Genomic DNA, 15,686 nt, shown 5'->3' with positions numbered 1-15,686 from the left:
TCCATCCTTCAAATGAGCTATTTTTTCCAGGGGAATTGATGTCTTTAGTTTGGAGATCAGTGGTAATTCCAGAAGACCTCCTGGGCCCACCGGGAGGTTGGCAACCCTAGGCTAACATTATACACAGCTGCAGTGTACTGTGTTGTTTGAGTATTAGTTCTTGTAAAGATTAAGTTTGTTTATTGTTTGTGGTGGCATGCAAGAAAAGGAAACCTGGGTGTGGTGGTGGATATACATATCCCAGCTGGCTTCCTGGCTGGAGCCATAATACGTAGCATTTTATCAAGAGCACCATATTCCAAAGACCAGGGCATGTTGGTGATAGGAAAATATGAACAGAGAAACTGGTAGGGAGAGTCTTCACAGGGATGAGCATTTGTGGAGAGGGAGAGGGCAGAAGGATGAAAAGCTGGGGTGTTTGATACTTAGAAGCTGAGGTTTGGCTCTGGCCCTTCAACGTGTCTATGTTCAGGAGGATACCAATTGGCGTGTACTTTTGAATTATTATAAGCCACCCTTATCCTGTGACATACAGCAGCATACAGATTTACATAAATTAATGTGCAGTTTCTTTCCAGGGGTTAGTACTGCCTTATTGATACACCAATACCAGTTTTAAAAATAAGTTTCTTCCTCAGTGTAGTTTCCCTCAGATAAATTTTTTAGGGCTACAGCATTCAGTTTTCTAATTCATCTTTATATAGCTGTCTAGAATTCACAGCCTTGCACCATAAGTTAGCAAGTCTCGGTTGCTTGGTAACAAAATCCTCTCAGTAATTTGTTACAGACAAAGCTCTGATATGAAAGTGCTGAATATTCGTATTCCATCGCTGTATATCCTTAATATCCAAAGGTTCTACAGGCACATTTAGGGACCCTCCATCTAAAATGTGTTATAAAATTGGGTAAAATCTGATCATAGCCATTCAAATTATGACTACCGAAGGTGCTTATTCAATAAAAGTATAACATTCTGGAAATCCTGTTTCATTGTAAGAATATAGTTTAAAAAATCTGACAAGAATCAGTCTTTTGGATCTGGGGGGGGGGGACCTTTACTGAATATTTACATGCTCAGTCAAAAGCATTTTGTTACTGGCAAATAAAGCCAGGCACCATGCAAGCACAAATTTATGGATTTGAAAACTTTGGAATTCAAGATTATCTTTTATACCCTGCCAATATGTGTTTGCGCATGTAAATAAACTACAGTGGCAGTCAATAGGAACAGCAGGAGTGTTATGAACACAGTTCTAAAGATAAGATTAAACCGTCACAAATGGCCAAACACCACAGCAACACTTATTAAATAACTAATTCGTTAAACTGCTGAGCCAAGCCAGGAAGGTGGCTATTTGTACGCATAGTCACAGTGTGGTTAGGATAATTGGGACCAGCTGCAGTACAGTTTGGGATATGGAAGGATTCCAAGGTTACTTGAAGGCAATGCCACTACACAGGAGTAGACTGCAAAGAGTAATGCATACGTGTAGGGCTGCATTCAAGACACCTTTCCAAACAGGGTTAATTTCAGAGCTTTGACAAGTCAGCCTCTGTCCATCTTGACTAGCGATTATAAATTAGCTGCAGCAGGTTGGACCTAGAATACAAAGCTGCCAGGTCCCCCCCCCCAGCCACCAGCAGGAGATTGGGGGGGGGGTAGGGTTGCCAGGTCCATGTTGGAAAACTCCTGGAGATTTGGGAATAGAGCCTGGGAAGGACAGGGATCTCACTGGGATACAAAGCCATAGAGTCTACCCTCCAAAACATCCATTTGCTCCAGGGAAACTGATCTCTGCATTCTGGAAATAAGTTGTAATTCCAGGGGATCCCCAGGTCCTACCTTGAGGCTGGCATTCCACTGTGAAGAGATTACACCTCAGCCAAATGTTCCAGCTTGGACAGCCATTCATCTTTTCTCCTTAAATATTAAAAAGGTACATAAAGGGAAGATGATACAAAAAGCACAATATTTCCAGTTTTTCTGTAACACTCCAATCCTCCCCCCCATCTCACCAGCATTTTCATACTCCAAATGCTATGTCATGCTGATGTGATCTTATACATTGGTTTTAGCTGTCAGCCCTTCCATACTAACAGAAGGTCCATGTTAAACTGCTATGTTTAAACTGCAGTATTCTGGTTCTCTCTGTTGGGATTGGCTCCCTAATAAAGACGGTCCTAAAGCCATACACTGGGTGCGTTCAGACCAGGCATTTTAGCCGGCATAAACTGCTCCGGTTGGAACCGTTGCAGTTTATGCCGGCTGAAACACAATCACACTGCCTCCCTCACAGCAGGCACTCAGCAGAGCACATCGGCGGTTGTTGTTGTTTTTTTACACAGTTTGCACATGCGCATAGGCAGGCTTCCTTATAATGAAGCCAATTGGCTGCTGCTCAGCTCTCAGGGCATGTGCACGTGTTGTTGTTGTTGTTTAACAGGTCAAATGGAGCCCGGAAGGAGGGAGGGAAGGAGGGGGGGTGAAGAGCGCAGGCAAGCCAGGCCGGGCAGGCAGTCTCTCGGGGAGAATCCTAGTGCTGCCAGCTCCTGCAGGGGAGGCGGAGCAGAGACGAACGCCCTCCCTCGCCGCCCCGTCTGGGGCTGACACTGCGTGCCTGTGACCTGTTTCGGCTGGGGAGAGTGCCCAGGAGAGTTAGCAGCAGTCGAGGAAGAGGAGGGGGAGGAAGAAGAAGGGGCGGATGGTAAAATGAAGAAGGGGAGGGGGGACCCAAAGCGATGGTCAGCCAAGGGTCTTCCTCCAGATACCGCAGCGCTTGCTGCTACAGCCCTCTGCACAAGCACGCAGGCGAACGGCAAGGAAAGCAGCCTGCTGTGGAAGATTCAGGAACCATACCAAATGCTGGGCTGTCCCTTCTCTCTCTCTCTGCCCAGCGTTTGTAATCCAGTACCACTGAGGCAGCGAGAGTTGGGCAGGTGTGTCCCCCCCCCCGCTGGCCTTCCGCGGCACACCAGAGTTCACGCAGCGATCAAGCCGCATTTTGGCTTTCCCAGGCTCAGAGCACCCTCTTTCTGTCGTCGGCGCCACGACTTCCTTGTGCAGTTCTTCATCGCTTCGGCCTTCCTTCTTCCTTCTCTTCCAGGAAATGGCTCTTTGGAGAGACCGCCCAGCCGAGCACCATTTAAAAAAAACAAAAAACACCAGGGCGAAACTTCGCCCAAGTGCACATCGCCTACCTTTAAAATGGCAGGGGAAATCGGAAGCCTCTGTTCTGAACAGAAGTGGCTCTGCAACGTTGGAGAGCGATCAGACGGGGGGGGTACAGCGATTACAACCGTTGTACTCGGGATACCACCACTTGGGGACCTAGTGGCAGAGTACAACGGTGTAAAGCTGTTTACAACTGTTAGGGACGGAAGGCAGATGTTCGCTGTGTGAACGCCGGTAAGTACACCGATTGCAACCGGCACCTATTCCGTTGTAAATGCCCCATCTGAACGCACCCACTATGTCCTATCCTGAGGCTCTGCTTAGGTCCAATCAGAACTCCTAAATCTGGTAACATTGTATATAGTTCTGTTATGAAATCGTAACAGTTTGAGTGCCGCTCTTTGCAGAGCAGTCCTGAGCTGAGCAACGTTTTGAATAAAGCCTTTTTTTTAACCATCGTCTCCTGCCTTCAATACTTAAAAAATCCACACATCAGAGTAATATAGGATAAGCATTTTGGGGTGAGGTTTCTTTTGAATTTTCAATGAAATATGCAGCTGCAGCCTTCATTCCTCGGTTAACAGAATAGCCTAACTATGGAATTACTTGAACAAAGTTTAAGAAATGGTGATGGGTTTTACAGAAGATTTTGCATAACTCAAGCTCCAAAGCATTTCTTTTCTGGCCATGATAGGCTCTGCTTATACAAGACTGAATTTAGCCATCCATGCTGTTAAGGTACCAAAAACACTGAAACCCCTACTGTGCTCCTGTTCTAATAGTAGGTTGTAGGTCTGTTTTAAGCTATTTGAATATTCATTTATGTATTATTTTTAAAATATTTTTTAGAAAACTGAATAATAGTACAGAGAAAAAATATTAGTACACAAAGAAAAAAGGGGGCTATACAACATAATTATGCATGTCAAGGAAAATCATATTTAGCCTATTTATTTTTTGTATTTTTAGTCACCACTCACCAAAAGTCTCGTGGTGACTAACAATATTAAAACCAATAAGGTGAAAAGATAAAAACAATAAATATAAAACATTAACATTAAAATATTTGAATATGTGGCTATCACCATACCACCCCAAACACATGGTTACCCTCCAAAGGCCAAAGCTAAATAATTCAGCTTTGCGTGCCCTGCAGAAATTAACAAGTCTGGCAGGGCATGCATGTCATCTGAGAGTGCATTCCACAGGGTAGGGGCCACAACTGAGAATGCCCTTCCCCTGGTGACAGCCAACAGAGACATCCTGGGGCTAGGCACCTGCAAGAAGCCCCTAGACAATGATCAAAGGGAATGCAGGGGGGTGTAATGGGAGAGGTGGTCCAAACTTCCTGACGATCTTGGCAAGAGGGTGCTCTTCAGTTTCATTGGATGTCCTTGAGTTCTAGTATTTTGGGAGAGGGAGAAAAATGTCTTTTTGTCAGCTCTCTCCACCCTGTGCATGATTTCATAAATTTCTATCATGTCCCCCCCCCCTTAATCGTCTCTTTTCTAAACTGAAAAGAGCTCTGGCCCCATCCTGGTAGAACATACTCTCACTTGAGATCCAGGCCCTGTGGGACTTAATACAGTTCCATAGGGCCTGCAAAATGGAGCTGTTCTGCCAGACCTTTGGTAGAGGTGGCAGATGTCCAATTATATCGGCCTCCCCTGCTAGAATCTGCCTTATGCTGATGGCAGTTTGGCTCACCTGCTTAAAATTATTGCAACCCTGGCATTTCGTACAGCATGCACTCTGGGCTTATAAAATCTTTGGATCACCATCAGAGGCCAGGTCTACCAGTATAGTGGAAAGGGGCAGGTAGACCTGTTCTCCAAAGGCCTAGTTACCAATATTGTGGAAAGGGGCAGGTAGACCTGTTCTCTGGAGGCCTGGTCTACCCCCCATAGAGGACAACATGTTTTTAAAATTAAATTTGACTTGATTCTGTTTTCTCTTATGTTTAAATTATTCTTAGAATATAGTTTAAATATAATTTAAAAGAATTCATTCTGGGATTTTTACAAGGTAATGGAAATAATTTTCTAAAAAAATCTAATTTACGTGATAGTCAACTGTAGACTCGCTCACAACTTTAATGCTATTAGCTTTTTTTTTGCTCACAACACTGTGGAGTTTAGAGGGAACATTGCTCAAGTGCCATTTTGAAGGATTTAAGTTAAAAAATGATCCTATCCCTTCACTCAGGTTCCTGGGCTGAGCAAATAGCTAAAATATATCTTACTGACAGGGTGGGACAGCCAAGGTTTCTTCAGGGGAGAAGAAAACACTGCTCAGTAAGTGAAGGGCCAGAAAAGCAGAGGCAAAATTTAGCCCCTGAGGGAGGAAAGTGGAGGGGGGCCATCCTAGACATCAATCCTCCATGAATATTCATGGGCAGATAATACTATTTTTATAATCTTATAAATATCAAAGCTTTCTAGTATTAGAGAAGCATCCTTTGCCCTACCCCCTGAGAGCTGAGATGTCAAAGGTGTAAGTGGTAATCAGAACAATCAGCAACAGATAATGCACCCTTTAGGACTGTATCTGCTCTTAGGAAATCAGATAGTTACCAGATATTAATTAAATAGCCTCATATGAACAGGGAGGAATAGTGTTTTCATTTTTATATGCACCATTAACCATATTTGCTAGGAAATCTGGTTGGAGACCAAAAAAATTGCTTATTATTTTTGTGGCAGAGGTCTGTGTGGTGAGAGTACCCACTTGCTCTTTGTTCCAAGCTTTTAAAAATCCCTTCAGGTAACTGAATGCAGCCCATTAATTAATTAATTAATTCAAACAGTTTTAATCAGTGTTCTCTCTAAGCTATGGAATCTTGTGAGAAAAATTTTTACTTTGTGAGCTGTTGATATTAAAATTGTGAGGAAGCGATTTGGCTACTACATAAATTAGTTTGCTCTGGAGCCATCCTTCCTGAGCTAAGACAAACATGTGTGAGCCAGAGGCTAAAAAACTGTGAGCTAGCTCACACTAACTCAGTTTAGAGGAAACACTGGATCCTCATTGTTGGCATGCCTTGTGGCATATTGGTTAGAGTGTTGGAGTAGGAGTCAGGCAATGCAGGTTCAAATCCCTATTTACTCAATGGCTGACCTTGTGTTAATCTCAATCTCTCCTTCTCAAACTCTCAGTTTTTCTCCCCCACCTGACTACCACACAGAATTGTTGTGTGAACACATGAAGTTGTTCTATACTGAATCAGAGCACTGGTATCACCTACTCTGTCTGGCAGTGGCTCTCCAGGGTCTCGGGCAGAAGTCTTTCATGGCACCTATTACTTGATACTTTCAACTAGAAATGTCAATGAACCCATAACCTTCAGCATGCAAAGAAGATCCTCTACCACTAGATCACAGTTCCTATGTGAATACAATTGGGAGATAAAGACCCATGCAAACCCCTTCCGCTCTTTGGAGAGACATACATATGTAAGTGCCATCAAGTTCCAACTAGTTTATGGTGACCCCAGAAGGCAGTTTTCAAGGCAAGTGGGAAGCAAAGGTGATTTGCCATTGCCTTCTTCTGCATTGTCTTCCATGGTGGTCCACCATCCAAGTGCAGACACTGCTTAGCTTTTGAGATCTGACCAGATCAGGCTATACCATGCCACGTTCCCTCCCCATCTTTCGAGATAGGGTAGGATTAAAATGTACTACAAGGCAGCTCCTAACAGTATAAAAACCATAAATGACACTACAATATACTGTACAGAATACTTACTTAATTAAAATATTTATACCCCAATTGGGTGAAATCAGCTGTTTAAAAAGTGTTGAGGGCTGACTTACAGAAGACCACAGTGTGGGAACTTGCTCTGCTATGTATGAAACACTGACTTAAAATCAGTTTCTTTAGCATAAAGTTCCCTACAAACATGCAGTGTATTACAGGGGAAAAAAAGCACCCCTCATGCTCTTCTACCCATGCTCTTCTCCCAGGAGGGATGGGCTCTCTGGTTCAGGCCAAGCAGCCTGGTTAACCATTTATACCCCAATTGGGTGAAATCAGCTGTTTAAAAAGTGTTGAGGGCTGACTTACAGAAGACCACAGTGTGGGAACTTGCTCTGCTATGTATGAAACACTGACTTAAAATCAGTTTCTTTAGCATCAAGTTCCCTACAAACATGCAGTGTATTACAGGAAAAAAGCACCCCTCATGCTCTTCTACTCATGCTCTTCTCCCAGGAGGGATTGGCTCACTGGTTCAGGCCAAGCAGCCTGGTTAACCGAGGCCAGTCGAGTTTATGTTGTGTTACAATATCCTGACATAGAAGTTTAGGGGCCATCCTGACATAGAAGTGTTCAGTCATAATCTCACAGATGACAGCTTTGCCTCATTGGTTCCTCAGCCAAGCACATATGCCAGATGTCTCAACCTGCTTAACCTACTGAGCAGAAATATAATTTCAACAAAGCATGCAAAATCAGCCTTAAGCCAAATGCTTGGGAAAGCAAGAATGTTTAGCACCTTTCCTGAAAGCCACAAAGGAGGAAGCCTAAATTTGCATCATAGGGTGCTTGTTGCAGAAAGGTTCATATTCTCTGGTACAAAAAAAATTAAGATACTGGCATAGTGTTGAACACAAGATGTGAAATGACTAGGTTCCTCAGCCAAGCACATATGCCAGATGTCTCAACCTGCTTAACCTACCGAGCAGAAATATAATTTCAACAAAGCATGCAAAATCAGCCTTAAGACAAATGCTTGGCAAAGCAAGAATGTTTAGCACCTTTCCTGAAAGCCACAAAGGAGGAAGCCTAAATTTGCATCATAGGCTTGACATGGTAGAAAGGTTCATATTCTCTGGTACAAAAATAATTAAGATACTGGCACAGTGTTGAACACAAGATGTGAAATGACTATGCATCATAAACTGTGATATCATTTTAGCAGCATGTTTGTGTTTTGATAAGATTTTGAAAAGTAAAATGAATTCTCATCATATTGTTCAGTATATGTCCTTGACGTTCTTCAGGTGATTCAGGTAGGTTCAGTATTCTAGATTGTTCCCCATGCCATAGGTATTTGAGAAGCAGACCCTAATCAATCTATAGATGATCATGGAGCAAGCCAGCCAGTTTCTTTTCTGGCAGCAGTCTATATCTGCTCCTGCCTTTTGCATGTCACTTTTACAAGTGAGCCCATAATTTTATATTCAGTTACCCAAAATTCATATTTATCCTTTTTATAATGAGAAACTCAATCAAACCAGAATTATTTGGCAGAAAAACTAAGCCAGCTCTGGCATTCAAAAACATCCTGGAGAAGGCCAGTAATTGTTCCCCTATATCCCTGGCTTTATCCATGACACAGCCACACACTCTCAGCCTAACCTACCTCACTGGGTTATTGTCATGATAACATGGAGGGGGGAAAGGATGATGTAAGCCACTTTGTGCACCCACTGAGGAGAAATGTGGAGTATAAACAAAGAAGGTTCGTGTGTAGTTATTGCCCTTGAGGAAAAGCCAGAACAGGGAAGCTTGTGTTCTGTCATGACTGTGGTGAGGGCAGGGCTTCCCATTGAAATACTAGTATGGTGGACCAAAGTGACGATGAAAGCCATTATTAAGGAAATAAACCTTTGTGAGGTACTAAAGTCCTGACCTTCATGATGTAATTCCAACTATAGGAAAATTATGAGTAGCTGCTGCTTGATAGCATAGCCATAGAATCATAAAGAGAACTTCCAAGGTCCCGGCCACATGGGCCGGATATCGTGGGGGGAGGCGTGGTTAATTGCCCTGGCACAGTTTGATCCGTGATTACGCGGTCAGACGTGCTGGCGGCACACCACGGGCCCTTCCCTTGGCGCCGGCAGGTAAAGGAGGGACCGGAGGGGAATGCTGCGCCCCGGTGCGATCGCACTACGGGCGTCTGGAGGCAGCCCGTGGCAAATGTTTACTAGTACCTTGGAGGTACTAGTTTTTTGACGCGCATTGTTGGCGGTAAGCCATGGGTGCGCTCCACTTCCCAGATGTTGGGGTGTGATCACGCCCGGATAATCTGCCCACCATCCGTGCCTCTCCTGCGGAAACTTTGCCGTGTGACCAGGACCCAAGAAGGCCTGAAGGACAAACTGGGAGTTAATGAAAAGACAGTTGATTTCTGAAGCTCAGAGAAATGTGACTACTAAGTGTTACAAGTGAAATCTATAACAACAAAATAAAGAAACTGGGCATTGGGCTGTTAGGAAGAAAATGATGAGGAATTGTTGCATTGTAGAGCTTGAGTCTTGCTGGGTCAGATACTGATTGAATTTCCATTTGCATCATTTTAATCTGGGGGATGAGGTAAACTGCAAATTTTGGGGAGGGTATTCTTCCCTCTCACAGCGTTTGAGAGTAAGGAGTCCCTTTTAACATTTTAAAGATGGTTCTATAGAGGGTTTTGGGTTTTTTAAGGGCCATGGTGGCTTAGAGGTTAACACGCTGAGCTTCAGACCAGAAGGTCTGTAGTTTGGCAATTCGAGACTTTAGTGCTGCATGATGAAATGAGCTCCTGTCTCTGGCCCGAGCTCCTACCAACCTAGCAGTTCAAAAGCAAGAAATTGCAAGTAGATAAATAGGTACCTCTTTGATGGGAAGGTAACAGTGTTCCGCGTCCCTCGGCGTTTAGTCATGCCAGCCACATGACCACGAAAACATCTTTGGACAGTGCTGGTTCTTCGGCTTGGAAACAGAGTTGGATTCAACTAGCTTTCAAGCAAGGGAAACCTTTACCTTTATATAGAGGTTTTTACAGTGCTCCAATTCAGTGTTACTTTTGTGTTAAATAGGGAGCATAGCATGGAGTTTCAGTAAAATTCCTCACCAAACAACTAAACACTAGATATATCTTCCACATGATTTGGTCACATGTCCACCATTGTAAGTTGCCTGCTGCCTCTATTCACACCTTGTGGACTTTTGCAGGAAGTAGTGGATCCAACACAAAACCATGGAGGGAAAATGAGTTGAATTTTCTGATAAATATAGTCATGGATGTGTGCCACAGATTTGTTAACTGCTAATCAATGCAGTCTGGAAACCTCTGTATTTGGGATGTACAGTCAGAAATTTATTAATTAAGATCTAAAAAAATGTCCATTCAGAAATATTGGAAATGTTCCAAATGTAGACTTTTTTTTTCAGTGTTAAAGATCTGTTGGAGATGTTCAGTTATGACCAAATATTCTGGCAGTTCATTGCTTGGACTGATTTCCCAGGCAGTGAGAAGTGGGAGGATCAGCAAGAAGACGGAATGACTCAACATTTGGTGATATATATATGACAGCAACCCCAGAAAACAAACTGTTTAACAGAATCATCCTGACTGACATTTTTTTTAACCTGGTGTTTTCACTTTCTGCCAATCATAGTTTCATTGGCTCTGTGGGGACTTCCTGATTCTATACAAACATGTTTTAGCTGATTTATTATATTATCTGAGGCTGTGTACATGTGAAGGGAGGCCAGGGAAACCTTCAGGTGGCACCTAGAGATCCCCCGCAATTATCTCCTGCTATTACAAATTATCTCCATATGACCAAGATAAGTTCCACGGGAGAAAATGGCTGTTTTGGAGGGTGGTCTCTAAAGCATTATACCCTGCTGAGGACCGCCTCTCCCAGCATGATCCTCCCCATATTCCTGATCTTCTTCTCTCTCTTTTTTTTAGCCCCCCATAGGGGATTTTTTTACTGCATTTTCTATAAACAACAAAGAAACAAGGGAGGGTAACTACCTACTAAGGGAGAAAGTAAAGCAAAATCCCTAAAAACAAAAGAGATGGTGATCATTCCAAATGTTTACAGTATTAGCTTATAGGTGTATATGCTTTAACATAGCTACATTAAGTGAGTACATTTTTCTTATTGCTTATATCAGGATTCCAATAAAACTGGCTATATAAAGATATCTATTGAGATATAATTAAACTTCAATTAAAACAGGCTCTGAAAAACAGTTATAACTCTTTCATTTTTTGTCCTTTTTGTTTCTCAACCGGTAACCTCTTTTAGGGGCCGCGGCCCCCAGTTCAGAAGCTGAGTCCTCATCAGAAGATGCCAAGCTTTCTTCTTCTTCACTTCTCTTGTTGCTGCCGTTGTCTTTATTTCTTGGTCTGCTGGACCAGTCTGTCATTGTAGAAATTCATGTGCCTTTTCAACAGAATCATTTTTTTCTTTCTTATCTTTGAATTTAAAGAGGACGCCTTCAGGGAAAATCCATCGGAAGATGACATTATTTTTCTGTAAGAACAATGCCAAGTCTCTGTATTTCTTTCTCTTCTTTCTTATTTCAAATGGAATGTCCTTCAAAACCTTCATTTCTTTGTCTTTAATCTTCAGAGTAGCTCCATTTGTTGCTTTCAGAATTTGATCCTGAACTTGTCTCCTGGAGAATCTCACCGCAATCTCGCCGGGCAGATTATTTTTCCTTGTAAATTCAGAGTACAATCTATAAACATATCTATTTCACTTTGTAGAAACTCCGCTTTTAAATCTGCCACTGGGCCCAATAAATCACAAATGATCTGCTTCAGGTTCTCCCCCTTAGCTTCCGGGGCACGCTGAAACCTTAAGACATAGCTTGCTTTTTCCATTTGCAGCTGTAATAATTGAGTTTCATCAGATACTTTCTTTTTTGCATTTACCTGCATTTACTTTTTAAGTTTCTGAGTGTTGGCATCGACTTGTTTCAGGTCTTGTTCCACTTTCTCTGTTTTTCTAGCAGCCTCATTCAACTGACTTTGCTGGGCATCGAGTTTGACATGTAATGATGTCATTTGCTCCAGCAGAGGGCACAAAGCCTCAGCCAACATTGTCTGCAAGCACTGTCTAGACACAGAACTCGCTGGGCTGGCATTTCCAGGAGGAAGCCTCAGTTTCAATGGCTTATCTTTTTCCTCCCTTCTCGGAGGCGCCATGTTTGAGAGTTGTTTACTTTTTTTAAAAAAAGTTACAAAAGTCTCAGAAACCTTTGGAAACACCTGTTAAGTTCTCAAAAGTTCTTTATATTAGCCTGCAACCACTTTATGCTCAATCCCCATTCAGATTTCTCTTTGTAAAGTCCATGTTTATTTCTTCCGAGAGAGGGTCCCCCCTCCCTCAGTTTGTTTAAGGGGGATTTTCTGTTTGGATTTTGGTGCCTTTGCTTAAACCAACACTCACTTTTCATTGTAGAACTCGCTTTTCTCGATCACAATATGCTCGACCACCAAACGCTTGTCCCAGTGTGCGTTCTTAGTTCCTTCTCGGATGCATTGTGGTGGGACCTTTGGGGCATGGAGGAGCCTCCCTTCACTGGCCAGTCACTGGAGAAAGAGCTCTTCTAGCACCCCATGCCTGGGAGCCCTTCACACAGGCGCCAGGGGTGGTGCAGATGTTAACATCCCTTCCAGCCGCAGGCGCTGGCGCATGGCTCCTGCAGCTTTGGGATACTGTGGCCGCCATTGCAGATGCCAAAAGCGGAAACCCCCATATTCCTGATCTTCATCTCAGCATTTATTGAAGGTCCCTGGTCCATGAACTCTCCACTTTGTATCACATCTGGTGGAGGTGCGAAAAAGTGGAAAATTTTTGGGAAAATATAAAACAACTCATTCTAGAAATAGTAGAGATAGAATTACCATTGATACCAGAAGTATACTTATTAAACATATTACCTGACAGTATAAACAATAATGATGCATGTTTGATACTTTACATCCTCACAAGCGCTAGAATAGCCATAGCACAATGTTAGAAATCTGATAAAGTACCAAATAGAGAAGAATTAATTATAAAAATTATGGACATAAAAGAAATGGACAAAGTAAATATGTTACTTGTGGGAAAACTTGACAGTGTGTTCAAGAAAAGATGGCAGAAACTAGATAGATGGTTAGAAATATATGGATAAGAAGCTCCAAAAAGTGTTGTTAAATTAACATATGTATTTTGTATTACACAATGTAAAAAATTCAACATAAAATATTTAAAAAAACCAAGGGCAAGGGCCTTCTCCATTGTGGCTCCATTCTGTGGAACCAGCTACCTGAAGAGGTATATACCTTCTAGGACCTTCCTAGGTTCTGCATGGCATGCAAGGCTGCTCTTTTTCAGGCAGCCTTTGGGTGACTGTGATCTACCAGGCATCTGATATGCTTCAGCTGTATCTTCATCATCCACGCATCCTACCCTGTTTGATAGTGGATAGATTTTATTTGGGATACATTTTTAATTGTTTTATATTTTTAAAGGTTATTTATTGTATCTTTTGTATTGTTTTTCTCTGGTGTATTTTATATTCTGTTAGCTGCCCTGATTCCCATTCGGGGGAGAGGAAGCAGGATATAAATTTGATAGATTAATAAATAAAAATTTAGATTAGTAACCAAACATGATCATAGTCCTGCCTATTCTATGAGAAAGTTTCTGTTCAAATAGTACCCTTTCTTCTGTTTACTACATAATTTGTTTATGACTTCAATTTTTATTTTCCCTACCTATCATACAGCAAAAATTAAAGATACATATCCTACAGTAGCATAGAGTGCAGTAGTTTCAACTGTGGGATACACTTGCCATTTTTCTTATATAAAATGAAGACATTTACATTTTTTAAATTTCATAAATGTGTTAAACAGTACAATTTTGTGTGTTAACTGAGTTATAAATGATGCATTATATGTTGCTCAATCAGTAAAATAGGTTTAGGTTTGATAGGAAAGCAAATATTGTGTATGTTTCAATTTCTCCCAAAATGTCTTTTTGGGGGGTGGGGGTGGAAAAGGAACAAACAAAAATGTTGGTCCCCCCACCCCGGCTTCAAAATGTCCAGAAATTTTACATCTCAAATGAGAAGGAACCATCTCTTCAACTTATGAGGAAGTTCTGCAAAGCCATTTTATTTGCTAGTGCTTTCGTGGAGTGCTTGCTGCAGGCATTTGGGGGGAGGTTATTGGGGGATTTATTTATTTTGTATGCTTTAAATTTGGATTTGTAAGATACCTTGAGCAATAAAGGAATGTAAGGTATAAACACTTTAATAAATAAATGAACAAAATTACATAGACCCCACTTGGAATCTGATTTCCCCCCTACTTTCTATATGTATATCTGATGAGGTTGACTTCACTGGTGAAAAGGGGCAAATGGTATCCCCACTGACCACCAAAAAGGTGAGGCTGGGGATCAGGCTGGGACGTGCATGGATAAAAGTCACATGGGAGGGAAGCTACAGATAGGAGGGGAATTGGGTAAGATTGAGTGAAAAAATTGACTGAAACCAAACCATAGAATATTCCTATTTAAACAATGAAAACTTACAGTAGTTTTCTTCTGGGTTGCCCAAAAGAGCAACCAGCCAATCAATTTCCATTTATCACATTGGTATCTTACCTGTCATTCTGTCTTGAATATTGTAGTTATAATGGCACTCAAATAACTATCATTTTGAATAACAGATTTAGTATAACTCCTCTTTGGGGATTATAGTAATCATGCTGTGTCTGTATGGAATGATTGTCTGGCTTCTACTGCCTTGGAAGAGTGGCAGAAAGGATCTGACCTCTTCTTTCTCAAGCATCAGATAATAATTCTGTACATGATGTGGAGAAATATTTCTAATGATTAAAGACAGTTTAAAAAGGGAGAGCACTGAACTACATAATCAATTTTCCTGGCACATACAAACTGCAAAGATCAGATGGATTTTCTAGATTCTGGAAGCCATTTTTAAATAAAATTATTTACAGGTAAATTAGACAAGCTAGTAGAAGAAAGGTGTAAATAATTCATACCCACACAGCTTCCATGCAGCAAGTACATCCCTTTTGTAACCTAGAATAAATTTATGAAGAAAATAGTTAGCTGTTGTTTTTGCTCCCCCTCCCTTAGCTGTAGCAAATGCTTTGCCCAACCTTTCCTTGTGTCATCTTAAGGCATTTTAGTTCAGGCAAGTTCATTATCTACAGGCAGAATCTTAACATCCCTTGATTCCTAAACAGTGGAAGTCTTTTTGACAGGTTGTGTGAATCCAGTGCTGAGAGAGTCTGAATTACCACCTGAGGCCTAAACAAGGTTTGAAGTGTAAAAATATAAAACTTAAATGTTGTGTCTTCTTTATTATACATCAACAGTCAGGCAGTCTAACAGTGAATATATCTCTAAGGACTCTTATCACCCATGGCCACTACAGAAGTGGCATCTGGCCCAGCAGGTTTAACATTGTTGTCTAGGTCCCAAAGAAAGGTTTCTTTTATTTTTTAAGTGATGCCAGGTTTCAGTACTGTAGGTTCAGAAATTAATCCCTCCAGTATAGAAAAAGGCCTACAAATTATAAGACAAGGATCACACCCTGCAAACATCAGTTGAGGTGATAATAATTAGTTCAACTTGGTGTCAGTCTTACTTGAAGCCCATTCTCTCTCTCTCTCTCTCTCTCTCTCTCTCTCTCTCTCCCCCCCCTTCCTTCCTTCCTTCCTTCCTTCCTTCCTTCCTTCCTTCCTTCCTTCCTTCCTTCCTTC

Source organism: Gekko japonicus, unplaced genomic scaffold (assembly GCF_001447785.1).
Source record: "Gekko japonicus isolate JY-2015 unplaced genomic scaffold, Gekko_japonicus_V1.1 scaffold11, whole genome shotgun sequence".
Lineage (NCBI taxonomy): Eukaryota > Metazoa > Chordata > Lepidosauria > Squamata > Gekkonidae > Gekko > Gekko japonicus.
Note: the sequence above shows the minus strand (reverse complement) of the source record.